This window comes from Triticum aestivum, chromosome 7D, assembly GCF_018294505.1.
Source record: "Triticum aestivum cultivar Chinese Spring chromosome 7D, IWGSC CS RefSeq v2.1, whole genome shotgun sequence".
Taxonomy (NCBI): Eukaryota; Viridiplantae; Streptophyta; class Magnoliopsida; order Poales; family Poaceae; genus Triticum; species Triticum aestivum.
Window position 1 is genome coordinate 94,719,130 of NC_057814.1, and position 8,774 is coordinate 94,727,903.

Here is an 8,774-nt window from a genome sequence, read left to right on the forward strand (position 1 = left end):
TAGACACGTATGGTTAGTCTCCTGCGAAAATTATTTGATCCTCTGTCCGGCTTTTCTTTCCGAACACCGGACTGAGTCTCAGGGGCTACTGTCTATACTACGACATTCTTTTTGCATAATTATGTCGCACACCTCAAAGCCTGTTAGAAGGCTGGTGCAGGCTTCGGTCAGTCCGCTCTTAACGGACTGAACCCTCTCAACCACCGTACCCATAAGGATACGGTGTTCCTCAACAATGGAAGTGCTTTGCAGCGCTTCCAGTAGAGTATCCGGTGCCTCTGGATGGACAGAGGTCACCGGTGGAATCGGTGCACCTCCTTCTTTCGAAGGAGGCTACTTGCCTGATTCCGGAGCCGTATAGGTCTCCGGAATTGTATTCGGCTAGGGGCTGAATTGAATATGGCCCCCATCGCCAGTCTCTAGGGGGATTTGCTCCCCCATGTGTCCGGCGGCCGAGGTATCACCCTCTGGCGCCACCCTGACGGCCTCCTGCGTCTCTCCTTGGCCTGGGGAGGTCCTTCGAGACAGCACCTCGGTGTCATCCATGGCCTTGGGAGAAGAGGCCACCGGAAGGGACCCGTTGTCCCTCACCTTGGGATCTAGCGAATTCCCCGAAGATGAGGATCGCTGGAGGTGGGAATGAGCCGGACTGCAGTGCATGATTCAACATGTTAAAACTGCGAAATAAAAGGAGTTGGATATATGAGTGCGTCAGTGCCTTTGAGTACTTACGATTCGGCCAGGGGTTTATCCCTAGGGCACCACTCCGAGCTGCTGTCAGTATCCAACGCGAAGTTGTCCGCAAGGGAGGCTCTCCCCTTCTTGGACGCTTCTGCCTCCAGATGAGTGGAGGCTGCCCTTTTCTTCCTTCCCCCCTCAGGGAGAGAGTTGCTTTCCTCCTCCTCCTCGTCATCCTCGGTGGGGGAGGAGTGGGTTTCGGCGTCTTCGGATGTCACGTCTGAAGTACCCTTACGACAGAGGCCACTTCTCGTCTCCTTGGCCTTCTTCTTGGCCTTCTTTTCCGGTGCCTGGTAGGGCGCCGGAACCAGCATCTTCATCAGAAGCGGGATTGCTGGGTTTTCGGGCAGCGGAGCCGGACACTGGATCCGCTGCATCCTCTATGTCCAGCCCTGAAAAGACAGATAAGGGAAGCTTAGGCATCCTCATTGAAGGTACAGGTGAAGGACGCACCTTGGAATACGAAAAACTTACCGGACTGGCAGGATGGGTCAGGTTGTACCCATGATCCTCGGTCGTCTTCGGCCACGTCTCATTGGCCTTGAAAAGCACCTTCTAGATGTCTTCGTGTGTAGTGCCGAAGAATTGTTGCAAGGTCTGGTGCTCGGCCGGATCGAACTCCCACAAATGGCAAGTCCGGCTTTGGCATGGAAGGATCCGGCGAAAGAGCATCACCTGGATCACATTGACAAGCTTGATGTTCTTGTCCACCATGCTCCTGATGCACGTCTGCAGCACGGACACCTCGTCCGACGGTGCCCAGTTCAGGCCCTACTCTAGCCAGGAGGTGAGTCGCATCGGGGCCCTGGATTTGAATTCGGGAGCCGCGGCCCAGGTGGTGTCGCGGGGCTCTGTGACGTAGAATCACAGCTGCTGCCACCCTTTGACGGTCTCCACGAAGGTACCTTTGGGCCATGAGACGTTGGGCATCTTGCTCACCATGGCTCCTCCGCACTCTGTGTGTTGACCACCCACCACCTCCGGCTTCACATTGAAGATCTTTAGCCACAATCCGAAGTGGGGTGGGATGCGGAGAAAGGCCTCGCACACGACAATGAATGCCGAGATGTTGAGGAAAGAGTTGGGGGCCAGATCATGGAAATCTAGCCCATAGTAGAACATGAGTCCGCGGACGAATGGGTGGAGAGGAAATCCCAACCCGCGGACGAAGTGGGGGATGAATACCACCTTCTCATGGGACTCTGGGGTGGGGATGATCTGCCCCTTGGCCAGAAGCCGGTGGGTGATTTCCTGGGCCAAGTACCCAGCCTCCCGGAGCTTCATGATGTCCTTCTCCGTGATGGAGGTGGCCATCCACTTGCCTTGCGCTCCAGATCTGGACATGGTCGGAGTGCTTTTTTGAGGCAGAAAGGACGGAAGCTTGGGCGCTGGAGCTCGAGAGTGGGTGGGCAGAGAGAAAGAAGGCGTGGGTGAAAAGGTGAGTCCTTATCTCCTTATAAAGGCAGCAAATCTCAAGCGCCTCCCCACTAGCCTTAAAACTCGCCTATTCCCCAAGAGCCATGCAGACTGCGCGGTTGGATTACCCACGCCCGTATTGATGAGAATCCCGCAATAAGGGGACACGATCTCTGCTTCGACAAGACGTGCCAATAAAACCACATCTTGAAACATGGACCAGGAGACTAAAAAACGGTTCGAAATAATGACCGGGCAACGACGTGATGTCACGCTACAAAAGTTGTCAGTAGATTGGACTCGTGAAATATTATGCTCTCTGCAGGTGTGTGTGGTACTTGTTTTGCAGAGCGGGACACGTTCTCTGTGTTCAAAGGCTGTTTTGGAGTATTCGGAGGAGGAACCCGCCTTGCAATGCCGAAGACAATTTGCGCGCCGGACACTCATTGAAGCCTGGTTCAGGGGCTACTGAGGGATTCCTGAATTAAGGGGTCCTCGAGCGTTCGGACTATGTAACATGGGCCGGACTAATGGGCTATGAAGATACAAGACAGAAGACTTCTTCCCATGTCCGGATGGGACTCTCCTTTGCGTGGATGGCAAGCTTGGCGTTCGGATATGTAGATTCCTTCCTTTGTAAACCGACTCTGTACAACCCGCTAGGCCCCTCCGGTGTCTATATAAACCGGGGGGTTTAGTCCATAGAGGCAATCACAATCATACAGGCTAGACATCTAGGGTTTAGCCATTACGATCTCGTGGTAGATCAACTCTTGTAATTCTCATATTCATCAAGATCAATCAAGCAGGAAGTAGGTTATTACCTCCATCAAGAGGGCCCGAACCTGGGTAAACATCGTGTCCCCCGTCTCCTGTTACCATCGACCTTAGACGCACAGTTCGGGACCCCCTACCCAAGATCCGCCAGTTTTGACACCGACAGTCGTCCCACGCATGCGCTCAAACTTTATTTTGTCTAGCATGGGACACATCTATATATATATCTATACATCTATATATACATCTATACACCTATATAGTGTGCGAATAACTTTGAAAGTTGGTCGTTGTATGAAGCCAATCCGACGGTACAGAGATGGCAAATCCGAGCACTACTGGCCGTTGGATATCATCTACATTCCACCAGATTCTGCCACATGTACAATCTAGAAGACTCCATGGTTGAACTTAAGCATAATGCACAAACCTCAAAACACAAGCACTTCTCCTTTGTTCTCTAGAATCTTCCATATCTTAATTGCCCAAACTTTTTTTTTCTAAATGAATTGTCACTTTTTGTTTTTACCTTTACAATGCACAATTGCATGAATCGTAAAATAGATTTTTTATAAAACTAATTGATTTGGGATGAGATGAACTATAAGAATTAAACGAACATCTACATCATGCATATATGACTCAAAGCTTACATGCTATAGTGTGGTATTTATTCATAATTTGGTTACCAAATCTCATGCGTGCAATGCATGTGTACCTTACTAGTATCAATAGGAGACCATCATGGTTAAACCCTTCTCGTTGTTGGGTCAAAGGGATAGATTGTGTGGGCCCCCCTAATTGTCGATAAAGGATAGTATATATACCTCGGGGAGTGCATAGATATGTGCTGCGTCTATAAGCCGCACAAGGGCGACATGCTCGAGAAGAACACCCTGCCCCCTATACCCTGCATGCAACCTAAAAAAGGTTTATATAATCGCCATGACAGGTCAAGTCAATCATTCTTTAATTTTTTTAGAGGAAAAAATAACCCATAAAAACATAGTAGGTTTATATAATCGCCATGACAGGTCCAGTCAATCATTCTTTAATTTTTTGGAGCAAAAAATAACCCATAAAAACATAGTCTACAAATTAGCAAAACAAGGATCCCAAGGTTTATATAATTGCCATGATAGGTCACTATAGAGATATAATATATCTCTATAATGACCGTGTCATGGCATTTAAATGAATTTTTAGAGCAAAAAATAACCCATAAAAATATAGTCTACAAATTAGCAAAAAAAGGATCCCAAGGTTTATATAATTGCCATGATAGGTCACTATAGAGATATAATACATCTCTATAATGACCGTGTCATGGCATTTAAATGCAGCTTGAGATATGCAACTTCCCACCGGGTCACCCATCTTTGGACTACTCCAGCCCGAGCACTCTTAACTTTTGCGTTCTATTCGATTAGGTAGCGGATGGGAAGCCGACCCTTGCTGATAAGAATTGCCTCCTTGCATTTAAGGCGTTTCATGCTGGTCACCCTATGGGACCTACTCCTTCCTATCACACACATTTGTACTTTTAGAAACTGTGTGGGATATTTTACATGGCCGGTGTGTTGCCGCTAGCCTTCAATGAGCACTGACACTGGTAGCGGGAAAACGATGGGAGAAGAGGCGGGAAACCGATGAGAGGAGTGGCGAGAAACGGTAGCCTGTTTGGAAAACCTAGTAGAGAAGGAAGCGTGAGCTACACGACGCATGCACATAGTGCTTACCCATGTACTGCATGTGCTATCGAAAGGGCTCAGGGTTGCCATTTGATCTGGAAGCATCCAACGATGCACACATACGATCCGTGGGGTTTGGGTTCTGGCTAATCAGAACGCACGACTTAGATCGTGCGCTGATGACCCACAAGCATAGGGGATCAATTGTAGCTCTTTTTGATAAGTAAGAGTGTCGAACCCAATGAGGAGCAGAAGGAAATGACAAGTAGTTTTCAGTAAGGTAATGTCTGCAAGTGCTGAAATTGTAAGTAGCGGAGTAGTTTGATAGCAAGATAATTTGTAATGAGCAAGTAATGATAAAAGTAACAAAAGTGCAGCAAGGTAGCCCGATCCTTTTGAGGCAAAGGACAGGCCAAAACGGTCTCTTATGATAAGCAAAGCGTTCTTGAGGGTACACGGGAATTTCATCTAGTCACCTTCATCGATCATGTTGGTTTGATTTGTGTTCGCTACTTTGATAATTTGATATGTGGGTGGACCGGTGCTTAGGTGTTGTTCTAACTTGAACAAACCTCCTACTTATGATTAACCCTCCCGCAAGCATCCGCAACTACGAGAAAGTATTAAGAATAAATTCTAACAATAGCATTAAACTTTTGGGTCCAATCGGTCCCTTACGAAATAGCGCATAAACTGGGGTTTAAGCTTTTATCACTCTCGCAACCCACCATCTAATTGCTACTCCACAATGCATTCCCTTAGGCCCATACATGGTGAAGTGTAATGTAGTCGACGTTCACATGACACCACTAAGGGAATAACAACATACATACTATCAAAATATCAAACACATATCAAGTTCACATGATTACTTGCAACATGATATCTCCCGTGACCTCAAGAACAAAAGTAACTACTCACAAATGATAAAGATGTTCATGATCAGAGGAGTATTAAATAGCATAATGGATCTGAACATATAATCTTCCACCAAATAAACCATATAGTAATCAACTACAAGATGTAATCAACACTACTAGTCACCCACAAGCACCAATCTATAGTTCCGGTAACAAGATTGAACACAAGAGATAAACTAGGGTTTGAGAGGAGATGGTGATGTTGAAGATGTTCATGGAGATTGCCCTCCCCAAGATGGGAGAGTTGTTGATGATGATGACGATGATTTCCCCCTCCGGGAGGGAAGTTCCCCTGGCGGAATCGCTCCACCGGAGGGCAAAAGTGCTCCTGCCCAAGTTCCGCCTCGAGACGGCGGCGCTTCGTCCCGAAAGTCTCCCCCTTATTTTTTCTAGGTCAAAATGACTTATATACTAGAAGATGGGCACCGGAGGTGGGCCGAGGAGGCCACAACCCACCAGGGCGTGCCTGGGGGGCCTGGCGCGCCTAGGTGGGTTGTGCCCACCTGGTGGCCCCCCTCTGGTGTTTATTGGCTCCAATATTTCTCAAATAATCCATAAAAATCTCCGTAAATTTTCAGCTCATTTGGAGTTGTGCAGAATAGGTGGCCTGACGTAGCTTTTCCAGGTCCAGATTTCCAGCTGTTGGAATTCTCCCTCTTGGTGTGTTCCTTGTAAATTATGAGAGAAAAGGCATTAGAATTACTCCAAAAAGCATTATTATGGATAAAAACATTATAAATAACAGTAAGGAAACATGATGCAAAATGGACGTATCAACTCCCCCAAGCTTAGACCTCGCTTGTCCTCAAGCGAAAACCGAAATTGAAAAACATGTCCACATGCTTTGAGAGAGAAGTGTCGATAAAAACAAAATACGGACATAGAAGCATCATGTTGATTATTATAACAGCAACAAAATTAAACATAGGACTTTTATCATAGAACTTTTATCATATACTTCTCATGAATAAGTAATAGTTCATCACACAATCAAAGTATAAAGCAAAAACTCTACTAGAAACCAACAAACTATGTTCTCAATCAACTTTGCAACTGCAATTCATCATCTTTTCAGGAAGGGTTACGTGTCGGAGCCTTTAGGAAAGTCCACATACTCAACCATCATATAGTCTTCTATGATTGCTAACACTCACCTCGCACCCATGAGCAAAACGTTTCAACCGGACACATAGAAAGATAGGGGCTTATAGTTTCGCCTCCCAACATACTCACCTCGAGGGTGATGTCAACAATAATAACTCATGCTATCTATATTCAACTGGACATATGTGCCTAGATCTTTCCTCACCACATGATGCTTGCCAAAGGAGAAAAATAAAAGGAATATAAGGAAAACTTTGACTCTTTGCATAAAAGTAAGTGCATAGAAATAAAAGAAAGGCCCTTCGCAGAGGGAAGCAGAGGTTGCCATGCGCTTATTTGTTTGGATGCCAATCCTTTAGTGCAGGAGAACGTCATGTTGTATTGCCCCTTAAGATGACAACCTTTATTATGCAGTCTGTCACTTTTATTCTTTGTCATCCAAGTTTGTACAACGCTCAATTTTCTCTTGCACTAAATGATCTCACACTTTTAGAAGCAATTTTTATTGCCTTTTTGCACCGATGACAACTTACTTGAGGGATCTTGCTCAATCCCTAGGTGGGTATGGTGGACACTTGAAAAAGATTTGGGTTTAAGGGTTTTTGGATGCACAAGTAGTATCTCTACTTAGTGCGGAATGTTCGGCTAGCAAACATAGGGGCAAGCACCACATGTTAAAGGATCTATGACAATATGACTTCTATGTGAATATAAACAAACATAAACCATTAAGTTGTCTTTCTTGTCCAGTGTCAACAATTTTGGCATATAATATTTTGATGAGGGCTCACAATCACAAAAGATTTCTAGGATAGTATATCTATATGTGAATCTTCTCTTCCCTTATTAATTCTTTCATGAGTTGCGTCATTGACTAATGCTATGATTGTCAATCGCTAATAAAATTTTCTACTTATACTTTTCCTTATGTGGTGCCATCACCTACCATAGGATTAGTATATAATCTTATTGATTTATTTCCTTTCTCTTTCTCTTTCTTTATTTCTTTTCATTATTTGTAACATGAAAGTAAATAAAGCAAAAACTCGAACTAACTTTATTATATAACTTGCACATGATTACAAGGATAGATCACTAAGCAAACTCTCAAAGAAGAAAGGATCGTACTAAACTTTATTTCATCTAAAAGCAAATGATCGAACTAGGATAAGTAAAAGTAAAAATATAGTGGGATGATACGATACCAGGGCACCTCCCCCAAGCTTGGCGGAAGCCAAGGGGAGTGCCCATACCCGATACTTAGTTCTCCTTTGGTGGAGAAGAAGATGGTGGTGGTGATGACAATTGTGCCTTCAGCTTTTTCATATTGTAGTTGAGGAGAGCAATATCCTCCTTTAAATCATCGGCTTCCAACTCCAGCTTCAAGATCTTGTCACATAAATCCCCTTTTCTTTTGTGCCTAAAACGAAAAGGAATAGATCGGTTTTTAGACCGGTTAGCTCTCTTAGGGAGACTTGACTTCTTGAACTCCACGTGCATATCCCAAGGTTGAGGAAGAGGAACATCCTCCTCCTTCGAGCTTGAATCATCAACCCTCATCAAGTGAGCATCCTCCTCATTATCTGTAGTTCGACCATAAGGAGATAGATCCCCATAAGTCTTTGGGTCAGCAATGAGGCGTGAGACATAGGCCTCTCCGTCGGAGTCTTTGGACGACATATTTTCGAAACTGCGCAGAAAACAACAAGAAAAGAGAACAGAAGATTTCTCCGTGATATGATGATCAACAGGTTCGAGAAGTATATATAGATTTTTCATCTTGGAGGACAAGCATACAGAAGAAAAACGGAGTACGGAAGGTGTCCCAGGTGGGCACAACCCACCTGGGTGCGCCAGGCGTGCCTGGCGCGCCCTGGTGTCTTGTGCCCACCAGGGGACGCATCCTGGAAGTTTCTTTATTTCCAAAATTTTAAAATATTCCAAACTGATAAAAAATACTTTTGCGGATTTTTCGGAGTCCGTTTACTTACCGTATCACGTACCTCTTTATTTTCACGATTCTAGAGTGTTTCGGAAGGACTCTTTTATGTGTTCTTCCGGTGTCAAAGTTTGGATAATATTACTTTCAACATTGATAGGCGTACCTGAGATATAATGCTTTATCCGT